This window comes from Melospiza georgiana, chromosome 1, assembly GCF_028018845.1.
Source record: "Melospiza georgiana isolate bMelGeo1 chromosome 1, bMelGeo1.pri, whole genome shotgun sequence".
Classification (NCBI taxonomy): Eukaryota; Metazoa; Chordata; class Aves; order Passeriformes; family Passerellidae; genus Melospiza; species Melospiza georgiana.
Window position 1 is genome coordinate 18,578,135 of NC_080430.1, and position 11,478 is coordinate 18,589,612.

Sequence of the window (11,478 nt, forward strand, 5' to 3'; positions counted from 1 at the left end):
CCAAAAACATACTTTTTGTTGTAACTGGCTATTTTAAAATTCCAATTGAGAGTATTGGTTGCAATGCCTTAATCTTCTATATCACATTGTTTGTGGTACTTGTGTACAATTATTTATTAATGACTTTGGTACATTTATGTATATGTTCAAGAAATGCAAACAGTCAACACATCTGTTTGTATTTTTCTGGTTTATTCTGGTATTTTAATTTTGGCTTCCTATATTTTTATTTGTTTCTATCACAGTCATTTTAGTAGTCTGGAATCAGATTAAAACTGGAGTGTATTTTTTAATTCTTGCTCTGTAACTCTTATCTATTTTTTCCCTAATTAATGTAGTATACATTTATATAGCAAAAGAAATTCCATATTCACAAATATAACAGGTCTTCATTGTTATAATAATTATCACTGCATCCTTAGTAAAAATTCTTAAGAAACTCTTTGCCAAGAGCCACTGTAGAATGAACAGAAATTAACACTTAGTACCTGATACCCTAAAGAAATTATATCCATAAGAAATATGCAGGAGTCTGTAGAAAATATATCAGGGAAGAGACAAAGATTAGTGAATTAGTGAGGAGGGGGAAAAGCCAAACCTCACACTCCTTAATGGTGAAATTATGTAAGTTTCTCATTTTCAATATTTGGAGGACTGTAAATATTAATTGGGCCAAGCAGTGGGTAGTAATTCATAGACTGGTTAGGGGAAATAATTCATACTGGTGGGCAATAATTCAACACTGGTTGATTTCTTTCATGAAGAGAAATTCAGCTCCAGACCTTTTGACCGGAGTCACTTCTCATATGAGATAGGTGGAGTCTACCCTGAACTGAGATGCTCCATCTGTATTTAAGAGTATCTTATATTTACAGCTCTGAAGAGAATATCAATCAAATGTCCTTTTCATTACAGTTACTTTTGGGAATATTACAGATATTTTGGGAATTTTATTTCAGTATGGTCTTAATTATATATTGTAATTCTTAAGAATGACAGACAGCTAATATAGGTTACTTTAATATGAAAATCTTTTCCCCCTGCATGTGGTTAAGAGTGACATGTTTCTTGAAAAATATCTGCAGCACCCGTTACTAAGGACTTAAATGTGCATCTCTCAGTGAGATAGCAAGTAAAGACAACTGGTTTATTTTATTTAATGTTTCATTTCTATCAAAAGAAACCTTTTTAATGCAAGATACAGAACCTTGCTCATGCCACATGACAATGGAAGTTATAAAACAGTAAGTCAAATAAAAGCAGATTGTTAAAGCTGGGCATGCTCAGCTCTATGTGTAAAATATTGTGTACGTAATTGGTGCGTACAAATAGCACAGAAACTGGGCCTTGGCTGGGTAAACAAGACATCCTTCTGCAGCATGAATGAATCATAGGATCATAACATGGTTTGGCTTGGAAGGGACTTTAGGGATCATCTAGTTCCAGCCACCCTGTCATGTACAGGGACGTGGTTGCCCAAAGACCCATCCAGCCTGGCCTGGGACACTCCCACTCTGAACTTCACACAGAGCGTTAGCAAGGGGGCAGAGAGCCACAGGTTCTCTGGACAACCTGTTCCAGTGCCTCATGGCTTTCTGAGCAGAGTTTCTTCTGAATATTTAACCTTATTCTCCCCTCTTTTAGTTTAAAACCATTCCTTCCTTTTCCTATATCTGCCTGTGTAAGTCTCCCACTTTTTTAAAAGCCCCCTTGATGTACTGGAAAGGCTGCAGTGAAGAAGGTCAGGGCCTTCTCCTCTCCAAGCTGGACAATCCCACTGTAATGAATATGAACGAGGCCAAACTTTCTCCAGAGAAAGAGGTTCTAGTTTATTAAAATAGCTACAAGGAACAGAGTACCCAGATAAGCCCAGGCACCCACATAGCGAGCCAAAACCAACACAGTGCGCTAACCCCAAGTGCACAGGGTTCTCCCCAAAAAAACAAGTATCCAAAAAGAGAAAGAACACTAACCCAACCCAACTCCCCACATTTATAGCCCCCTTTTGAGTCCAGGATTGGTCCATTTTGGATCCACATGGTGATTGGTCCATTTCCAGGCTTCTTATTGCTCTTTAACGCTGTTCATTCTGGCATTAAATCGTTTCTGCAGGGCTTCGAATGATTGGTCAGATCTTCCATCCAATCCACCTTCGACCTCGCCTTGCCCCACCAGACCACTGTTTCACCAAACCCTGGACCCTTCTCCTAGCACATTTTAATAAACCCCCCCCTTGTAACATAATACAATTAATATAACATAATTAATACAATATAATTGAACTATACTCTTATTTAACTTAACTTTTACCTATAACACCACCTCTCTCACCAGTCATTGTAGGAGAGGTGCTGCAGCCCTCTGGGGATCTTCAGAGGACCGTGGTGTTGCTGGGCTGAGGAGCAGAGCCCAGGCAGGTGGGTTTCACAGGGAACCCCACAATAACTCTGTCAGCTGCTCCCTGAACTCAGAGTCAGGCTTTGGCTGCCCCTGGCAGAGGGCAGGGACACCAGCACTGGGAGGTTTGGGATTCTCTCTGCTGGCTGCTCATGTTTCAAGTCCTGGCCCAGCAGGCAGAGCCACCCCTAAAAAGCCATCTGACTTTCTGTTCTGGAGGTGGGCACAGATCAGATTGAATTTAGGGGCCTGGTTTTTCCAGGGATGTTAACTATAGGATGATAAATTCTCATCTAGATGCAGGATTAGCACAGTCTGCTCACTCTCAGGAGCAGGGCAGAGGAGTCCATAGTGACTGAGTCCTTTGGGATTTGATTTAAATGCTCCAGAGTTCAGAAAGTTCATCAGTCAATCCTTTGGATGGCCATGGGTAAGCACAAGTGCATATTGTCCCATATCGTTTTGTCTAACTAAACTCTAAACTGTGGAAAGAACTTGCTAACATTCTATGTGAAGTTCAGAGTTATATCCTAGTGCAGTACAGAACCTGAAAAATATAAAAGCTAAAACTTAAGGCATCATTATGACAGAAGGTGATGGGCATCCAGGGGCCAATATAAAGCCAGAAAATTTTCAGGTGGAAAAAAATTACACCTGAAATAAGGGCTAGTGAAGAATAAGATATTGTTCAGGATGCTATAGGTAATTATAGAAAAGCTACTAAGGTTACAAAAATAATGAGCTTTGCATTTTAACCATCAATTCAGATAAAGTGAAAGGAAAATTTTCAGTGAGAAGCACCCTGAAGTATCTCTTTTTAATTCTGTAAATGAGTCTCTGAAAATAGTAATGGATTCATTGACTTCCAGATGCTTCTCTCAGAAGAGAACATGAAAATATCTTAGCAACTTTTCTTAAAAAGTTAAATTATTTGAAAGGAATATTAGTTGCTTAAGTTCTTAAAATTATGGCTATTAATAGACTGCATGGTGCACTGGTATGTCTGTTTCTAACAGAGTCTGAGTCACTGTGGATGCATGACCTGCTTTAAATTATTTAATAAATCTGGGCTCTTAAGCAAGATGATAGAAATGTGCCTTACAGCAAATTGTCAGTCAGAAATAAATATAAGTAAATATAGATGATATATATAAAGATATAGATTACATAAATACATATATAGATTCATATATTTATACAGAAATGCACTTTTCTATATATATTTATCTGAATTTACATATATGTATGTAAATATGCAGACCAATATTAAATTCTTCATGTTCTAGCCTGGAAAAAAGGCATGTATGAAATAATTCTAGTTCCCATAATGTAGTGAAAGTATTTATGCTCATTTTAATGAGTCAGGGTCTAGAAAAGTCCCGCAGGGATTAAATTTGACTTAAATGCTTGTAGTGCAAATATTTCTCTGGAGGTTTTCTTTAAGCACTCAAAGTTACTAAGTTACATAAGTTACTAAGCTAAGCAGGAGAATTGTTTATAAAACTCTCATTTCTGTATTCTGAAGTCTTTTATTCTTTCTTTAAGAACAGTTTTAACTTTACATCTTTTTCCTGAGTTTCAGATAAACTTAACTATAACTTGGCTTCTTTTGTTATGTAGTCAACAATAGTTTCTAGTCAACCTTGATAAAAAATATTTCTCTTCTAGCCATAGAACCACATAATATCCAGACTACAGAAGGGCAGGGAAAAAAACTAAGACAAAGATTAATTTCTTGGACTTCCAAATGCAACAAAAATGGAGAGTGTTTGAAGACAGTGAATCTGAAATTTTTGATGCATAGTAGCATACTCTGAAGTTTAAATATTTCTTATTGCTTAGCATGTCACAATCATACAATTTTGGAGTGCAAAAATAGCATGGGTATGGGGTTTTTTTAAAAGAACAGAGATGGTTACATTCAAAAGGACTTGAACCTATCACAGTTGGTGGTATTGGTGCTGTCAGTGACTGTTTTATCTGACCCAAAATCCAAGTTAATGAGAGCTTTTGGGAAGGAAGCAAAAGAGGTCTTTAATCCCGCATTTTGAGTCAAAGAACAGTTGTCTCAGAGGCAAAATTCTGTTCTTTAAGGCATGGGATCAGAAGGTTTGAAGGTAGCCTCTCAGAGAATATTTTATTTTGCCTAGCTAAGAATGGATGTTTGGGATGTGTGTTTGTGACTCACTGTGAATGATGTTTATGATACACAAATGAAAGTCTGATTGCTTCAGTGACTGGAGGTTTCACATAGGCTTCCTTCACTCTGCAAAGATTGTCTAACAAATTCCTAAGCCTTAAAAATGCCTACTAAGCACCAACTGGTCCAGTTAGACACTTTTACTGACATGTCTTGGACATTGCTAATGGTTCTGGGAGTTTGAGCCAAATGTTGTGTCATTTGTTCTCTCATCCGTATGGAAAGACTTCTGAACTGTCTTCCTTCTTTTGCTCCCTTCTTAAACCTCTAATACATTCAGCAATCTGCTCACCTATTGATACTGGCCTGGACTGGTTCTTGAGTGGCCTTTGCCTTCTTTCTACCACCACGTCAAATTATAATTTCCACCTGAGTTTTTCACAGATGATGAACAGAAAATAGCCAGGCATAACACAGCCTATGATACTTTGATTTTCCAAGTGCAATCTGTGATTCCATCCCATACCTACGTGCCAAATGACATTTAGCATTCTTCAGAGTCTTTCTTACTAAAGTCTCAAGGGAAGAATGAAGCTATAGGGCTCCAAAAAAAGCCTAGAGACTTAAATGTGACTTCATTTCACTCTGATCAAAAATGTATAAGAAATGTTCTGCACTCTCTTTTAGCAAGACAGAAGCATGTTCCAGATTGCAAAACTGTAGTATGGACTTGGTTTATTTCATTAGACTGATCACTCTTATTAAAAAATGAATATTGGCTGAATTAGGAAAAATGTTTGTGTTTGGGGGTTTTTTTGTTTGTTTTGGGGTTTTTTAGATACTAAAATATTATCAGCTAGATTGTGATACAAAGAAACTACATTCTCACCAACAAGGGCGTCATGTTTTTCTGATTACTTGAAAAAATTCTTGCTACCTTCCCTGGGGCAATGTGGAGCATAAAGGAAAATGTGTGGGAATATTCCTATTTCTGAAATACTTTAGCAGTTGCTTTCATACCAAAATCATCTTGTCTGGTACATGGTTATCATATCTTTTCAGAATATAATATCTTAGTTATCATATTTATAATATCTTTTCAGAACTTTGGAAAGAAAAAAAAAGTATTAGTTAGCCAAATAAGAACATTCATTGCATTATCAGTTTAACTGAAAGGAAAATATTCCCTTAACTAGGGAAAATTCTTAGAAATAAATTAATTATTAATTTCTTTTAGAGCAAGCCTAACCTTGACACCTTAATATTATTGAAAAGCAGTTACAATAAATTCATCATTTCAGTGATTTGAAGGAGTGTATGGAAAACTGTGACTCAACAAGACTCCTCCAACACATAGTTGTGTTTTGGCTTCTGCACAAGGCTTGATGGCATTCTCATGAATAGTTGATTAGGCTGGAGAGTGCAATGTCTGCATGCATAATTGAAGCTATACAGAAATAATTGATCTAATTACCAGTGCTATGTAATGTCACTCTGGTTAGAGACCTGTCCCACTGGCTGATGTCTGCCCCACAGTTACCCCTCAAAGAGCATATGGGATATTCTGAAGGAATCCTTAATATTTTCAATTACTTCTTTGCCCTTCAAGGTCTCTTCCTGACTGCTGGTAAACTGTGTTGAATATTCTGTAGTAACCAAACTCATCCCAGCTGCCATATCCAAGTAAATTATTGGAAGGCATCCCATCTATTGGGACATATGGATTTTCTGTTTGGTATCCCTACATCCTCTCATCATGAATGCTGGGATGAACAAAAAATACTTAGGAAATGAACAATTTTCAAAGAAGAAATGTCCTTCTTTCTCACCTCTTCCCAAGTTAAAGTATTTGCAAAATACTTTGCCTGTCCTCTCCCATGGGACTATTGCCTCAGGCTTTCTGTGAAGATTTTGAACATTCACCTATCACAGTTTATAGAATACAGGTACAATGCAAGTACTCAAAGGGGTTTCTTTGCAAAATCTCTCATTTCCACCTCTGTCAATGCTGATGTCTTGACATGGGAGCACAGTCCCAAAATCCTTATTCAATACTGACTGCAGGAGCTTCCTCTGGAGACTTTTAGGAGTCACACCAACACCAACAAAAAGCACACACCAACAAAAGAAAGTGATCAGGAACTGTCTGTGATAAGTGTGAGCTGAGGATGAGGAAAAGGCTTCCCAACACTTCCAGTCTTGGATTCATGAGTTTCTGTACCTATAGTAACAGAGAGACAACCTACCCTAAAAAAAACAGCAATAATAAATAAATATCAGACAGAAAACAGAGGTTATTGAAATAAGATTTTTAAACTACTAAGCACAGTAGATGGCCCAAAAACAGGCAAGGATTTACTCTTTCAATAATAGAAGGAATTTGCTTCATATCATCTGAGCAAATTTTCAGAGAGGAAAACTCTGAAAAGTTACAAATTGGAAATTGCATGGTCCAGCTTTCCAAAGAAATATATTAGAACCCTGCTAGCCCAGTTTCAGAAAGGAATGGTACAAAAGTACTTGATTTTAAAATTATCCATTTTATGTCAAGAATGACAAGCTAGAGTTTCTTTTCAAGATTCCAATACCCTCATAACAGATGCAAACATAAAGGAATGCTTTGGGTTTATGATTCTTATTTAAAATATCCTTGATTGATTTTATTGTGAACTGTCAGCTTATGGAAGTATTATTGACATCAGTTCAGAAATTTTCACTTAGCGAAATTAATATGAATTTCCTTTTTAAAAGGGTGAAATGCATCACTTTGGTGACACTCACAAACACTGTGAAAGTGAGAACAATTTCAGTGCTCCATGTGAAAGCATCAGAGCACCAGTGGAATTATCTCTTGGTTGTATCCAGATAAATCCCATGGATAAATCCAGAGAATTCCAAGTATACCAAGGTAGAATTAATTGCAGTAAATCTCAGGTATGTTAATTGCTTAGAATTGTTTTCAGCTTAGGAAATTATTCTTAAAACAAGAAAATAACAATGTTTTAATGTATAGGATTGTTTCTGTGAATAAGTTTGCTGATGTTTAATGAAATAAATAATTACTTAGCCAACGACATGAAAAAACAGAGGCTAAGGAATGTATGATAATATAAATCAAGTACATTTTAGGAAGTGAACTGTTTCTTTTATCTATTCTTGAAGTTCCTGAATTTAGGATTCAAGTGGTACATCACTTCCCCCAATTGTCTACCTCCACATACAAGTTTAATAATACAATAGGATTCATAGTAAAGATAATTGGGACTTTATCAGCTTCAATATGGGTTATTTCCATACAAATATATTTTTTATTTAAAATGTAGTATGTTGAAACTTAAACCTTTTAAAGGTAAAGGAGAAAATCATATGCTAGGTTAACATCCTGCAAAACAAAATAGTTTATAAATCCTCTATCTTAGACAGGTTCCAGCTTGTACACCTGCCTCCACCTTATCTATTTTTCAAGTAGAACTTTCTCAATTCTTTGCTGCTTTTATAAGGCAGTTACAAGTATGAGCTGTAAGTCCAGCCTTGCTGGGCACACGTACCCAGGTGTAAAGCTCTGCTGTGGAGGAGGCTCTCTCAGGGCTCCGAGGAGTTACTGCTCCGTGTGGCAGGAGAAGTGGAAGAGCCCCACACACCTGAGCGGGTGCTGCATGACAATAGTATGGGCAGGAAAAGTTAATTCAGCAGGAATAAGCGAGGTGCCAACTGTAAAGCATCAAACCACCTTAAAGTTTCCTACCTCCCTCCCGTCCCAAAGTTAATTTAGTATCGGGGAAGACGCCGGGTCTACCCTGCTGCTGGGCAAACGGGAAAGTGTTGATTGCACCTTGCTCTGAAACTTCCTCGCTCCTTCAGCACGGAACGCTGAGTTATTATAAAGGTGTGATGGGAACCATTGGCAGCACGGGGAAGAAGACGCTGGTGGGGCTGCGACCCACATTCAGCCCCGCTCCCCGCTCAGCCCCGCTCCCACCTCCAGCCCCGCTCCCATCTCCAGCCCCGCTCCCACCTCCAGCCCCGCTCCCACCTCCAGCCCCGCTCCCATCTCCAGCCCCGCTCCCACCTCCAGCCCCGCTCCCACCTCCAGCCCCGCTCCCATCTCCAGCCCCGCTCCCATCTCCAGCCCCGCTCCCATCTCCAACCCCGCTCCCATCTCCAGCCCCGCTCCCACCTCCAGCCCCGATCCCATCTCCAGCCCCGCTCCCACCTCCAGCCCCGCTCCCATCTCCAGCCCCGCTCCCACCTCCAGCCCCGCTCCCCGCTCAGCCCCGCTCCCCGCTCAGCCCCGCTCCCATCTCCAACCCCTCTCCCACCTCCAGCCCCGCTCAGCCCCGCGGAGCCGCTCCCGCCCCCGCCGCGGCGGCACCGCAGCCCCGGGCCGAGCCGAGCCGGGCCGAGCCGAGCCGGGCCGAGCCGGGCCGGGCCGAGCCGGATTCTCTCGAGCTGTGCCCTCTGAGACCTGCTGGTACCCACAGGCAGCTTGGGAAATCACTTCGGCGTATTGACAACTTTTAAGGGTGGCCCCAAACACTACCTGTAGATATCTAAAAGACTGTTATTGACTGTAATATTGGATTATTAATAACTTGGCAAAATCCATTGGAGTCTATGCTTCAGCTTCCTCATTATATAATCTCCCCTTCATGTGGTTTGGGTTGAAGCTGAGAGTTTTGTCTGTGGATATGTTTTACTTTAGTCTCGTTTTAACATGAGACCACAGAGGAATATCGAGAATGCACACATTGCAGCACTTTTTAAAAATGTGCATATAGTAACTTGGATGCAATAGTGTAGGAAATACTGAAAATCTGCCCCTCGAAATACCTCTCAAGATCTGAAGATGCTCTTTCACATCACTTAAAGACTGAAGGAGCCTGTTCAGGTCCTGGGACCCTTCAGTCTCTTAGTGATGTGAAAGAGTTCCACTAGATCCCGTCATGCCTCTACAGGATAATCCATAAAAGTAGCTGCAAACTCATCCCTTCCAGGCCCACCACCTCTTAGCTGGATTTATAATCAGCACTGCAGCTAAGGGTAGAAAACTCGAAACAGTGGTAAACTGTCTTTTATTTAAACTTACATCTGCCCTTTTGAAATGATGCTGCGGAGAGATCCACCTTTAGGGATGGCAGAAGGAAGTGTGCAACACTGGAAGGTGAAATTTTGCCACAATATTTACTTTCTTCCTTGTTTGAAGATGATAAAACCGAACACCTACAAACATCTATGCTTTCCATTGTATAGCATCCAGTGCTGTTGATTTTTATGTACTCAGGGAGAGTTTTCTCACAGTCTGGTGTTTGCATCTATTGACTTTGTAATCTATAGACAGACTCTTAATGAGCAGAAAAGACAAGAATCTCAGAGATAAAGCCTTGGAATAACAGTGGGCCTTTACAGCTTGTCAGTAGGAGAAAGCTCAAACATAAATATCTGATTTACAGAAGTAACACAACTTATTTTGATAGATTACATTGTTTCTGTTTCAAATTACTCTGTCAATCGAGAAGGAGCAGGTTAAGAGGTCATATTTTTTTAAAAATGCTTGAAAGGGCTCTTTCAAGGGATTTTTCTTAAATTTCACCCCCATAATTAATTGCTTATTTGTGATATTGCAGAACCTCTACTTTGTCTGACGAACATGCTGATATTGTGAAACGTTGCTTTACAATCCCCTCAAACAGACAGGAACAGCACCAAAGCCCCTACACGTGGACTGAAATGCGGTGGTTTGCGCCACACAGTCGCTCTTGGCATGTCTTCGTTGCACCTTCATTTCAAGTTCGATCCTTTTTCCTTTGGTGGGTGAGGCTTTGTTGCTGTTTTGACCTGTTTCACTTCGGAATGGATCATGCAGAATTCCACATGGGCTTTTTTGCTGTTTTGACCTGTTTCGCTTGGGAATGGATCATGCAGAAAACCACATGGGCTTTTTAAGCAGAAGTGAGGTCAAGGCTGAGAATGGTCTGTGTTGGAAACTTTTAGACCAGTGGTTATCCAGCAAGAGACAGGCAAGGAGAAAGGTTAGAGTGTAAATTCTTGAAGCAAGGTGCCTACAGTGGGGCTTAACTTCATTCTGGAGTATCAACCCCACGCCCTGGGCCAGCCTATCTACTGGAGACGGAGCCTTTTGTCTCTCCCGTGCCCTTTCCATGTCACCGGCACCCGCGGCCGGGGACGACACCCGGCGGGACACCCTCGGCACCCGCGGGCATCCCGCCGCTCCCGGGGACGGGGTGGGCCCCGGGGGGGTGCGGAGAGCCCCGTGGAGCCCCCTCGGGACCCCGGGCACGGGCGGGGCACGGGGAGGGCACGGCGGCTCCTCTGAGGGCCGGGTGGGCACCGGGGGCTCCCGCTCCGGGCAGAGCGGCCCGTGGGGGCTGTGCCCGGACAGGCGGCGCTGGAGGCCCCGGCGGGTCCCTCGCCCGCCCCGTCCAGCCCAGGGCGGCCCCGGTGCCGCGGCCCGACGGCGCTGGGCCCGCGGGCACCGTGCGGCACCGGGAGCGCCCTCACACGCGTGGGGCGGCGAGCGGCGGCTGCTCGGCCCCGGAGCCCGCCCTGCCCGCTGCGCCTTCGCTTTTGCAAGGGCTCCATTGCCCGGCAGCCGGCAACAGGAATAAATTACAAAGCCGCACTAAATGTTAGTGACTCTTTAAATGGAATTTTTCATTCAAAGTTTGTCATTAAAATAGAAAGGCCTTTTGGTTGTGACCGTACAGGCATAATAAATTGTATATGTTTGCGATACTGAATGAATCTTGCCCATATGCTGCACTGCAAGGCTACATGAATGAAGCATTTACCAAATCAGGCCCACCACATTAAACAGAAAAACAATCTTTATTCATGGTAACTTATCAGTTTCAATTAATCAACCTCAACAATAGAAATTCTGATGTGTTCAAGCAACTTGAAAGCAATAGGTCATCTCCAGG